This window comes from Aptenodytes forsteri, unplaced genomic scaffold, assembly GCF_000699145.1.
Source record: "Aptenodytes forsteri isolate BGI_AS27 unplaced genomic scaffold, ASM69914v1 Scaffold72, whole genome shotgun sequence".
Lineage (NCBI taxonomy): Eukaryota > Metazoa > Chordata > Aves > Sphenisciformes > Spheniscidae > Aptenodytes > Aptenodytes forsteri.
This window is the reverse complement of record NW_008796193.1, coordinates 8,174,021-8,183,177: the sequence shown is the minus strand read 5'-3', so window position 1 is coordinate 8,183,177 and position 9,157 is coordinate 8,174,021.

Below are 9,157 nucleotides of genomic sequence, written 5' to 3'. Positions count from 1 at the left end.
CCTTCGGAGATATCTTCAGCCTGAACTCCCCATCCCTCTGGCATGCAGAACTGCTCCTCCGCCAGCCCCTCTTTTCAGCAAGAAAGTTGCTGAAGACTTTTTGCAAAAGGAGGTTTGCTACTCCAGTCACCGGCTTTAAGCCCATTACCAGAAAATGCCAGGCAAAACTGGAGCTTGTCTTGGCATCCAGCTCACTCTGCATCAGGGATGGACACTTGTGGATGCAACAGAGAAAGCTCTACCAGGACAGATGGCTAAACCCAAAGACAGAAAGCTAAAAACTGATAAGAAACTCATTTTTACACCAACACATGATTAATGTATGGAACTCATTGCCGTAAGATACAACGAGGCAGAAGGCAGAGAGTTTTGTAAGATTTTAAAGAAGATCTGACATTTATTCAGCTAATAAAAGTTTCTGTAGCTCCATGAGTCAAGGTAGATAAAAGGAAGATGCCTGAAGGGGAGATAAGGCCATGTGCTTCCGAGCATAAGCTAATGACTAATAGCAAAAGACAAAGAAGAAAGCACCCCTGGGAGGCTGGGTTTTTCCTGTGTACCAGGTGTTTGCGTGTACCTTCTCTGAAGGTCCTGGCACATGTTACTGCAAGATCGGATAGGCGACGAGCTGCATCCCAGGCTTGCCCCAGGACAGCAACTCCCCTGCTCCTAAATTTCTACGTTTTGTTTTGGTTTTAAATTAGACCCAGATCTCTTAAAGCCCCAAGAAGCCTCTATCATTAATCCTCCTGACACACAACCTGGCCACATGCACTGGAAATCATTGCTCAGGCGTTGGCGGGGCTCCAGGCAGAGGGAACCGACTGCTGATTCACAGGGGCCCCAGGGATGCTGACACCGCAGGCAGGCACCAAGGATGCCAACTTAGCTGTGCCCACTCTGGCCACCCTCGGCCCAGCAACACATTGCACAGAAAGATTTTGTCTGAACAAGAGCGTGGTGCTGCCTGGATTCTGCCAGCTGCTGGAAGGACATGGGTGATGCTGGTGGGACAGACGGGTGCATCACTGGCTTGGCTGGACCCCGTCTCCACAGAGGGGATTGCAGACCTTTGTGCGCTCAGGTACCCTCATTTTGGTGGTAGCTGCAAAGTGTGAGGCCAACATGCCACGGTTCAGGAGGCACAGCGGTGACTCACGAGCCTCTCCTCCATAGCAGAGTTAGGAAAGGTATCACATATCCTGGGCCAGAGCCAAACCATAGGCGCAACTGCGCAAATACACTCGCACTGGGAATGGCAGCTTTGTGTGCGCTCGCAGCCATGTGCTCCCACATCCCATCAACGTGCGGCACCGCTGCTGTGCGTCCGCCTCTGCCCAGTGTGCTGCTTCACCGCCTTCTCCTTTGAAGCCCCTTGCATCTGTGTATAGACATCCGGAGCTGTTGTTGGCCGCCTGCTGGCGTGTGCTTCATGCCTTGGTCCAACACCTCTTACCTTTGCAGAGTTTACATGACCTGAGCCTAATCCTCCCCCAGTTTGTCTGCGGGCTCTGTCCTGCCTCCCGGCACACAGAGATCTCTTTGTACAGCTACCGTCCTCCAACATGTGGACGTTTAGGTCCCAGGACCCATTCCCTTCCCCTCCCACACTCCGTCCAACCATCACCCCAATGTGCAGCTCTGGGGCCATTAACACTGCCCGGGGGCCTTACCTTGAGGTTTGGGGGCCCAAATGCTCCTCATCTCCAGACCACTGCTTACATGCAGAAGTAAAGCCCATCTCCAGGGCTAGCCCATTGCTCGCTGCCTGGACCAGCTCTGCAGGAGGCAAGGCTGCTCTGCCTGCACGGCACCCAGGTGCTGCTGGCCACGGGGAAGGTCCCTCGGGACATGGAGATCAGAGCACTGGAGGCTGCTGATTTCGGGGCCCAAATGCTCCTCATCTCCAGACCACTGCTTACATGCAGAAGTAAAGCCCATCTCCAGGGCTAGCCCATTGCTCGCTGCCTGGACCAGCTCTGCAGGAGGCAAGGCTGCTCTGCCTGCACGGCACCCAGGTGCTGCTGGCCACGGGGAAGGTCCCTCGGGACATGGAGATCAGAGCACTGGAGGCTGCTGATTTCTTGCATTTTGGCTTGTAAATGCCCCCCCCCCCAGTCTTTTTTCTTTCTCAAAAAACAAAACATATTGCCGCCTGCTGGCGTGTGCTTCATGCCTTGGTCCAACACCTCTTACCTTTGCAGAGTTTACATGACCTGAGCCTAATCCTCCCCCAGTTTGTCTGCGGGCTCTGTCCTGCCTCCCGGCACACAGAGATCTCTTTGTACAGCTACCGTCCTCCAACATGTGGACGTTTAGGTCCCAGGACCCATTCCCTTCCCCTCCCACACTCTGTCCAACCATCACCCCAATGTGCAGCTCTGGGGCCATTAACACTGCCCGGGGGCCTTACCTTGAGGTTTGGGGGCCCAAATGCTCCTCATCTCCAGACCACTGCTTGCATGCAGAAGTAAAGCCCATCTCCAGGGCCAGCCCATTGCTCGCTGCCTGGACCAGCTCTGCAGGAGGCAAGGCTGCTCTGCCTGCACGGCACCCAGGTGCTGCTGGCCACGGGGAAGGTCCCTCGGGACATGGAGATCAGAGCACTGGAGGCTGCTGATTTCTTGCATTTTTGCTTGTAAATGCCCCCCCCTCCAGTCTTATTGCTCTCTAAAAGCACCAAAGTCATTGTGTTTCTCCAAGCTGAGTTATAAAGGACCTACAGGGCCTTTCCATTTCCACCCCAAAATGCTCATCGCTGAGCCTCCTGGCTGGCAGACCTCCACCCAGCTCCACTCATTGCTCCCACACCTCCTCAGAAACACCTGTGGAGGGTCTGAGCTTTGGGCCCACACAGGCCCTTACACATCACCCAATTGCACCATGTTCATCCTGAACATGGCCCTTTCCCATGGCAAAGCTGCCAGAGCCTTGGCTGGCCTCATGGCACCCTCCTGTCCCTGCCCGGCCATGCTCCCGCCTGCCCCTCTTCACATCTCTCCAAAAACCCTGCTGCCAAGTATCTTTGCTCAAACCCACCATGTTCCTTGCCCTCATTGCAAGCTGCAGCCACCTCTCTGCACACACTTTTCCACTGCGGTGGGTTAACCCCCCCCATCCCCCTTCAACCCCATGGCTGAGGCTGGGTATCTGCCCCTTTGCTTCTCTCCTCCCCAGCTCCATCAACCCGGCTGCAGCCCCCTCCCTTACCAGCCCATCCAGGGGCGCTGCTCTCCCCTCACACATCCCCATCCCCTGGCAGGGTTGGCCTCCCCCGAGCCCCCCCAGGCAGGAGGCAAGTTCGGCTGCAGCACTCCTAGTCTAGACAAAAACATGCATGCAGCGCCCTGACCTCCTCCTCCCGGTGCTCCCCCCACGCGCTTGTTTGTGCCTCTCCTGGTGATAGTCTGTCATTTACTGACAGCGCTTCAGCCTCCCTAATTTGGGGCAGGAGATCTCTGGGGAAAGATCGCTCTTTCTTTTAATTGCATATTTACATGGCACCCAGCAGGCCCGGTCAGGGTGCCCGAGCACACACAGCCCCATTGGGAACTCGGTGGGTACCCGCTCCAGCTCACACTTGCCTTTGTGCCATCAGTTGAACAGCCACAGACCAGCACCAAGCCAGCCTTGCTGAAGGCTACGAACACAAAAAAAAGGCTGAGACCCCGAAATAACTCCCTCTGCACGAAGCTGCCTGCACCTAGAGCAGCAGGGAAAACCCATCCCACCCTTCATCGGTCTTTAAAAAGGCTCAGCTGTGGCTCGGCAGGGAGGGACCCAGCTGTGAGGGGTGGACGAGCCTTTTAGCATCCTGGCAGATTTGCAGTGAGCGGGTGTGATTTGCTCCATCCTGATTTAGCAGAAAGTTCCAGCCATGGGTCGCGCTCCAGCATTTGTTACAAAACAGCTCTCTGCTCCCCCTGCCTTTTTTTTTCCTTAAAAGCAAAATATTTGCTTCAGACAGCATTTAGCAGAGCACTTTGGTACCCGCTGTCCCTGCGCTGCTGTCAGTCCCAGCTGTGCGGTGCCCATGGCCTTGCTGCCATCTTCAGGGCATCTCCCACCGGCTCCTGCTCGCCCGGGGTTACAGCCTGCGCTGCGGGAGGGCGTTCCTCACCATGGCTCCTCCAAGACCAAAGGCTGGGGGAAAAAAGCCAACAGGCAAGTTCTGGAGGACTTTCCACAGCACGATCCAAGAATTAAAAATGCTAAACAGATTTTACATATTAAGACTACAACCCTTTAGTGCAACATTAAAGACTATTTACTTAAGAGGTTGTGGATGTTACACTGGGAAGTTTTCCCTTCCACAGATGCTCCGAGCAGCAACGGCAGAAGCCTGCAACCAGCAGTCCATGGCGTTTTATCACGTCACTGCTGCAGCCAAAAAACACTCGTTATCCTCCGAAAGCAGAGGTTTGCCAGCGCTGTCACGATGGGCAGCCAGTCCCCACATGCCGGCTGCGGGTGTGTCACTACTCCGAAACGGCATGCCCAGGGCAGCGGCGGGACTGTCACCAGCAAGTCACTGCCCTTATAGTTACTTACCGAGCGAGGGCCAAGAGGGGACCTGGAAGAGCATTCATAAATCCTATCATGTGCCATTGTCCAAACATGGCATTGCTCGACCTTTCCCTCCTCCCCCCAGCTTCTCTCCTCTCGGTAACCCTTGGGAAAGCTGGAGGAATTAGGGATTAACGGAGAAAAATATTTCACCTAATCAAAAATATGATATAATCAGAAGCGTTCATTGCGAGCCCAGAAACCTGATGGGCTTTAAAGCTTAAAATTCAGCCTCCCGACCACAGGGAGCTGTTCCCGCTCCTGCGTTGGAGAGGAAAAGAGAGCTAACGCCTTCTGCTAAATCCAGATAACCCCATTCATCTTCCGCGGCGGATCTTTAAGGTTTTTACTGGAGAGGCGACAAATGCTGGGAAATCCAAGTCTCACCTCCAGCCTGCTCTCGGGCCACCTGTACTTGTACCGGCGCAGCCACACCGGCCCCACACCGTCGCCCAAGCCGTCCTGTGGTTTCCTCCCATCCCAGACGGTGCTCCTGGAGCTCTATCTCCGATTCATTACGCTAATTGGGAGGAACCGGAAAGCCAGACTCCGGGTCAGCAGATTTTTGCTGGGGAAAAAAAAAAAAGAGCTGGTTTGGCTCTCTCTAGACATGCTTCCTGCTGCAAGAAACTGCGAGAAACCCCAGTGGGGCTAAAAGAGCCATTTTGCCCCAATTTTTGGATTGCTCTTCTCTGTCCAGGTCTGTACCCGCCACGGACCCAGTGATATCTCCCATGGTTTTCAAAGTTACGACCACCTGAAATTGTGTTTAGATGAGAATAGCAGCTTTCATTAATGTGTAACATGTCCCCTGTGTGCCCAAAAAGCTCAGAAAGCAGAAGAAAAATTAAAAGCCATAATGTATTTCTTTATTCTTATTGATTTTTAAGCCTATCTCATTTTGGGGACCTGGCTCGTAATTTTGGAGCGCTTGTGGGATAGTATAAGTTCCCGAGGCCTCACGGTAGGATTGTACAAAGACTTTTCCTTGTGTTTTATTTTTCAGTAACCTTGATAGCTAAACCCAGTCTTGTGGAGAAGAGATTTTAATATTCAGGCTGACAAAAATACCTTTCAGTATTATGCAGTAAACCACCTGATGGGGCCACGGCACTGGAGTTCGCGTGGGCATGCTGGCCAGGACAGATCTCTGGCCAAGCATGGGGACTGGCCAACTGACCCCAGGGCTTCCCTGCTTTTCCCTGGCTTTTATTGCACCATCCTGGACTAAACACCAGACAACTGGGAGCCCCAGTTTGTGCTGGCATCTCTCGGTATTTCCGCAGAGGCTGGGCTAGCTGTGCAGGGCACACCGCGAGCCCGGCAGCTCCACATGCATGTCCTTGCTCAGGAGGCCGTGTTTTAATCAAGGCTCTGGGATCCTTCCTTTGGCTGCCCGGGGCAGGGGGGATTTTAACTCTAAACACATTAGCGTGCGAGACTGAAAGGTAACGTGTCCTCCCGGGGCCGCCAAACAACGGAAAGGAGCCTGGGTTTCATTTGCACAAAGCGCGCAGTGGGAATTTCCCTAATCAAATAAAAAGAAAATGAAAAACTCGCTCTCTCCAAAAGTTTAATTCTCTTAATTACATTAATTGGAGAAACATAGGAGCCTCCTTTGAGTGTGTTTCTTCTCTGCAGAGGAGAGGAGCTGCGGGAAGGGACTTTTTTGCACAAGAGTGCGGGCTGGACCTGCATCCCCTGGCAGGATGGGATGGGGATGGAGGAGGCACAGCAGGGATGCCCTGTGGTCATCCTCACCCCCAAAAAAACACCAAGAAATAATGTTTCCTCCACTTGGGTCTTGGCCCGGGCAACCCCTGTGCCATCGAATGACCCATTCATGCCTGGAAAATGTAACAGGGATTTTCTCTGTCTGTCGCCTGCTCCACATTCCCATCAGGTGTCAGAAGGGAGACAAGGAGCAGGCCGAACACTGGCTTGCAGAGCGACTCGCCTTGCCCGACGGCTGCTCCGAGGCGTTTTGGCAGCTGGGAGGTGGCGCGCGGTCCCGGTGAGGGCTGCGCCATGGGCTGGGGTCCTCCACCGGCCATGGCCATAGGCATCCCCCTCCAGGTGCACACGGGCTCGTTTAACGCGTCCCTGGGGAGAGCGGGGAGGTGACATCATGGCAGAGAGGGGGGAGCCTCAGTCTGCACAGCCATGGCCCCCCAATGGCCCCCCCGGGATTCAATGCCATCGGCTTTAACCCCTTTCCTACCAGAAGGAGGGGGAGAGCTTGCAAAATTGTCTGCCACGGCATTGGATGTGTGTGCTGCCTGTCCCCACTGCTGGTCATACTGAGCCAAGTGGGGATGCTCGCGAGATGCCTTCACCGATGGGGACCAGTCTCCCAGTCCCTCACAGGGGGGAGACGATGAGGAGCAACAGTGTAAATACATCAAAAATACCTGCAAATGTGTATTTACCAGCCCTGCTTGGAAATCCGTGCCTTTGAGAAATCTGGGAGAAAAAGGGGTTTTGAACTTGCACCTACACAGGGCTTAGGCTAGAAAGCAGCCCGCCCCCCGCCCGCCCTGCCTCCCAGGTTGCTTTAGGAAAACAAATACTAAAGTAGGAACACGCATTGCTCTGTGCTAGGCCAAAACGCCTTCCTCAAAGGGTCGTAATTCAGGTTTCCCAGGGCACCCGAAGGGCCGTGGGGAGGGTCAGTGTTTGGGTGAGCTGGGGAAAACCGAGCTTGGTTGGACAGCAGCATCCCCCACTGCACGCCAGCTCCCCGGCGGTCAGCCAGAGGCCCTCTCCCTGCTGACACTGCACCAGGAAAGGTGACTCTATAACTATATTTTTAATATATAATGGGAAAAATCTGTGTTCGCTGTACGCTCACTAAAGAAAAAAAAAAAGAAGAAAGAAAATGGACACGGCCAGACCATTTGGCTGAATGCTTTCATTTGGTTAAAAAAAAAAAAAAAGGAAAAGGAAAGAGCCACCTTTGTAGGGAGCTCACGTCTGGAAAATTCCAGCCCAAATGACATAAGTTATGAGCAATTGAAAATTGGGATTAGAAAGGAACCGAGCACGAAACCTCAAGTACGAGCATCAGCATCCTGCTCACGGGTCCCCATCGCCCGAGCAGAGGTCAGCAGCGGGACGGCTCCCGGGGCACCCTTGCTCCTGGCCGCATTAGGGCCTGGGGAGGGGAGAAGGGGGAAACCGCTTGGTCACAGCATCCCCCTGCCTGCAGGGTGCTGGTGGAGCAGGGAGGGCAGGGGGGAGCCAGGCAGCTCCAGAGCCTCCCCCTTGCACTGTGGGTAGCAGCAAAGAGCTGCTCAAAGGAGACATAAATTACTCGCAGCAAAGCCCTTCACCCGAAACACCTCCTGTTCTCTTCTGCTGTCTCAGGGCAGGGTTGAAGCTACGGCCCAACCTCGGGCTGCACACAAAGCTGAACCTATTGAACTCTTGTTGTTTCACACTGGCTTAGCTCAGCTGGGGCAGCTTTGTGCCAGAAGTCTTCTAAGTGAATTTACTCCTGGCTTGCTGTGGGTTGGGCTGTGCCAAGAAATGCACAGGTGCAAATTAAATCAATATACCTGGCGCTGGGGCGGTGGGGGGGGTCTCTGAGGAAGGGTTTGCACGGCTTTCACCAGATTGGCTTTAAAGCCAAGTGAAGTCGAAGCTCTGCAACTTCCGTTTCCAACAAGCCAGGCATCTGCAGGGCTTTCCCAGGCCAGCACAGCTGTACCTCCGTCTAATGAGGGCTGGAGACACAGCGTGAGCGGGAGAGCCCTAAATGTCCCTGCTCCCAGGGGACAGAGACGTGCCCGTCTTGTTTTGCACAGCTCTGAGTGCGCTGGCAGCTCCGTTGGCCCCAGCCAGCACATCAGGCACCCTGGCAGGTCCCCTCCATCCCCCCAGCTCTGTCGAAGCCCATTGCAGTGCCTGAGGCTGGTTGCAGCAGGGTCTCCATCTGGTCAAGGTCTCTACAGGGTCGCAGCACCTGAGATCCCACCCCAGTGCAAACCAGACCTGGTGGGAACAGCGATCAGGAAACCGCTCCCTTTTCTGGGCAGGATACGGCCGCTCTGCCCCAGCTCCACCCCCATGATGCTCCTTCCTTGGTAGTTGCTGGCGCAGGAGAAGCTCTTTCCTTGTGCTGCCATCCATGTCCCTCGCTTGCTCGGTGTCCAAATCCGCTCTGTGTTTCAGCATCGCCAAGAGGAAGAAGGCAAGAGCCTACCACCCACCTTGCAAGCTCCCGTGGTAGAAGGCCACCTTGCAAGCTTCCATGGTAGGAGGTTACATTGCAAGCCCCCACAGTGGGAGGCTGCCCCATCCCAAGCTCCAGAGCTCTCTAGATGGGGCAGAGATGGGCCCATGATTTTATTCCCACTAATGCAGAGGGTGTGGCAGCCCCAGGCGGGCAGCAATGACCCTGAGCTCAGCTCTCCCAGGGCACTATGGGATAGAATCATAGAATCATAGAATCATTAAGGTTGGAAAAGACCTCTAAGATCATCGAGTCCAACCATCAACCCAACACCACCATGCCCACTAAACCATGTCCCTAAGCGCCTCATCTACTCGTCTTTTAAATACCTCCAGGGATGGTGACTCCACCACTTCC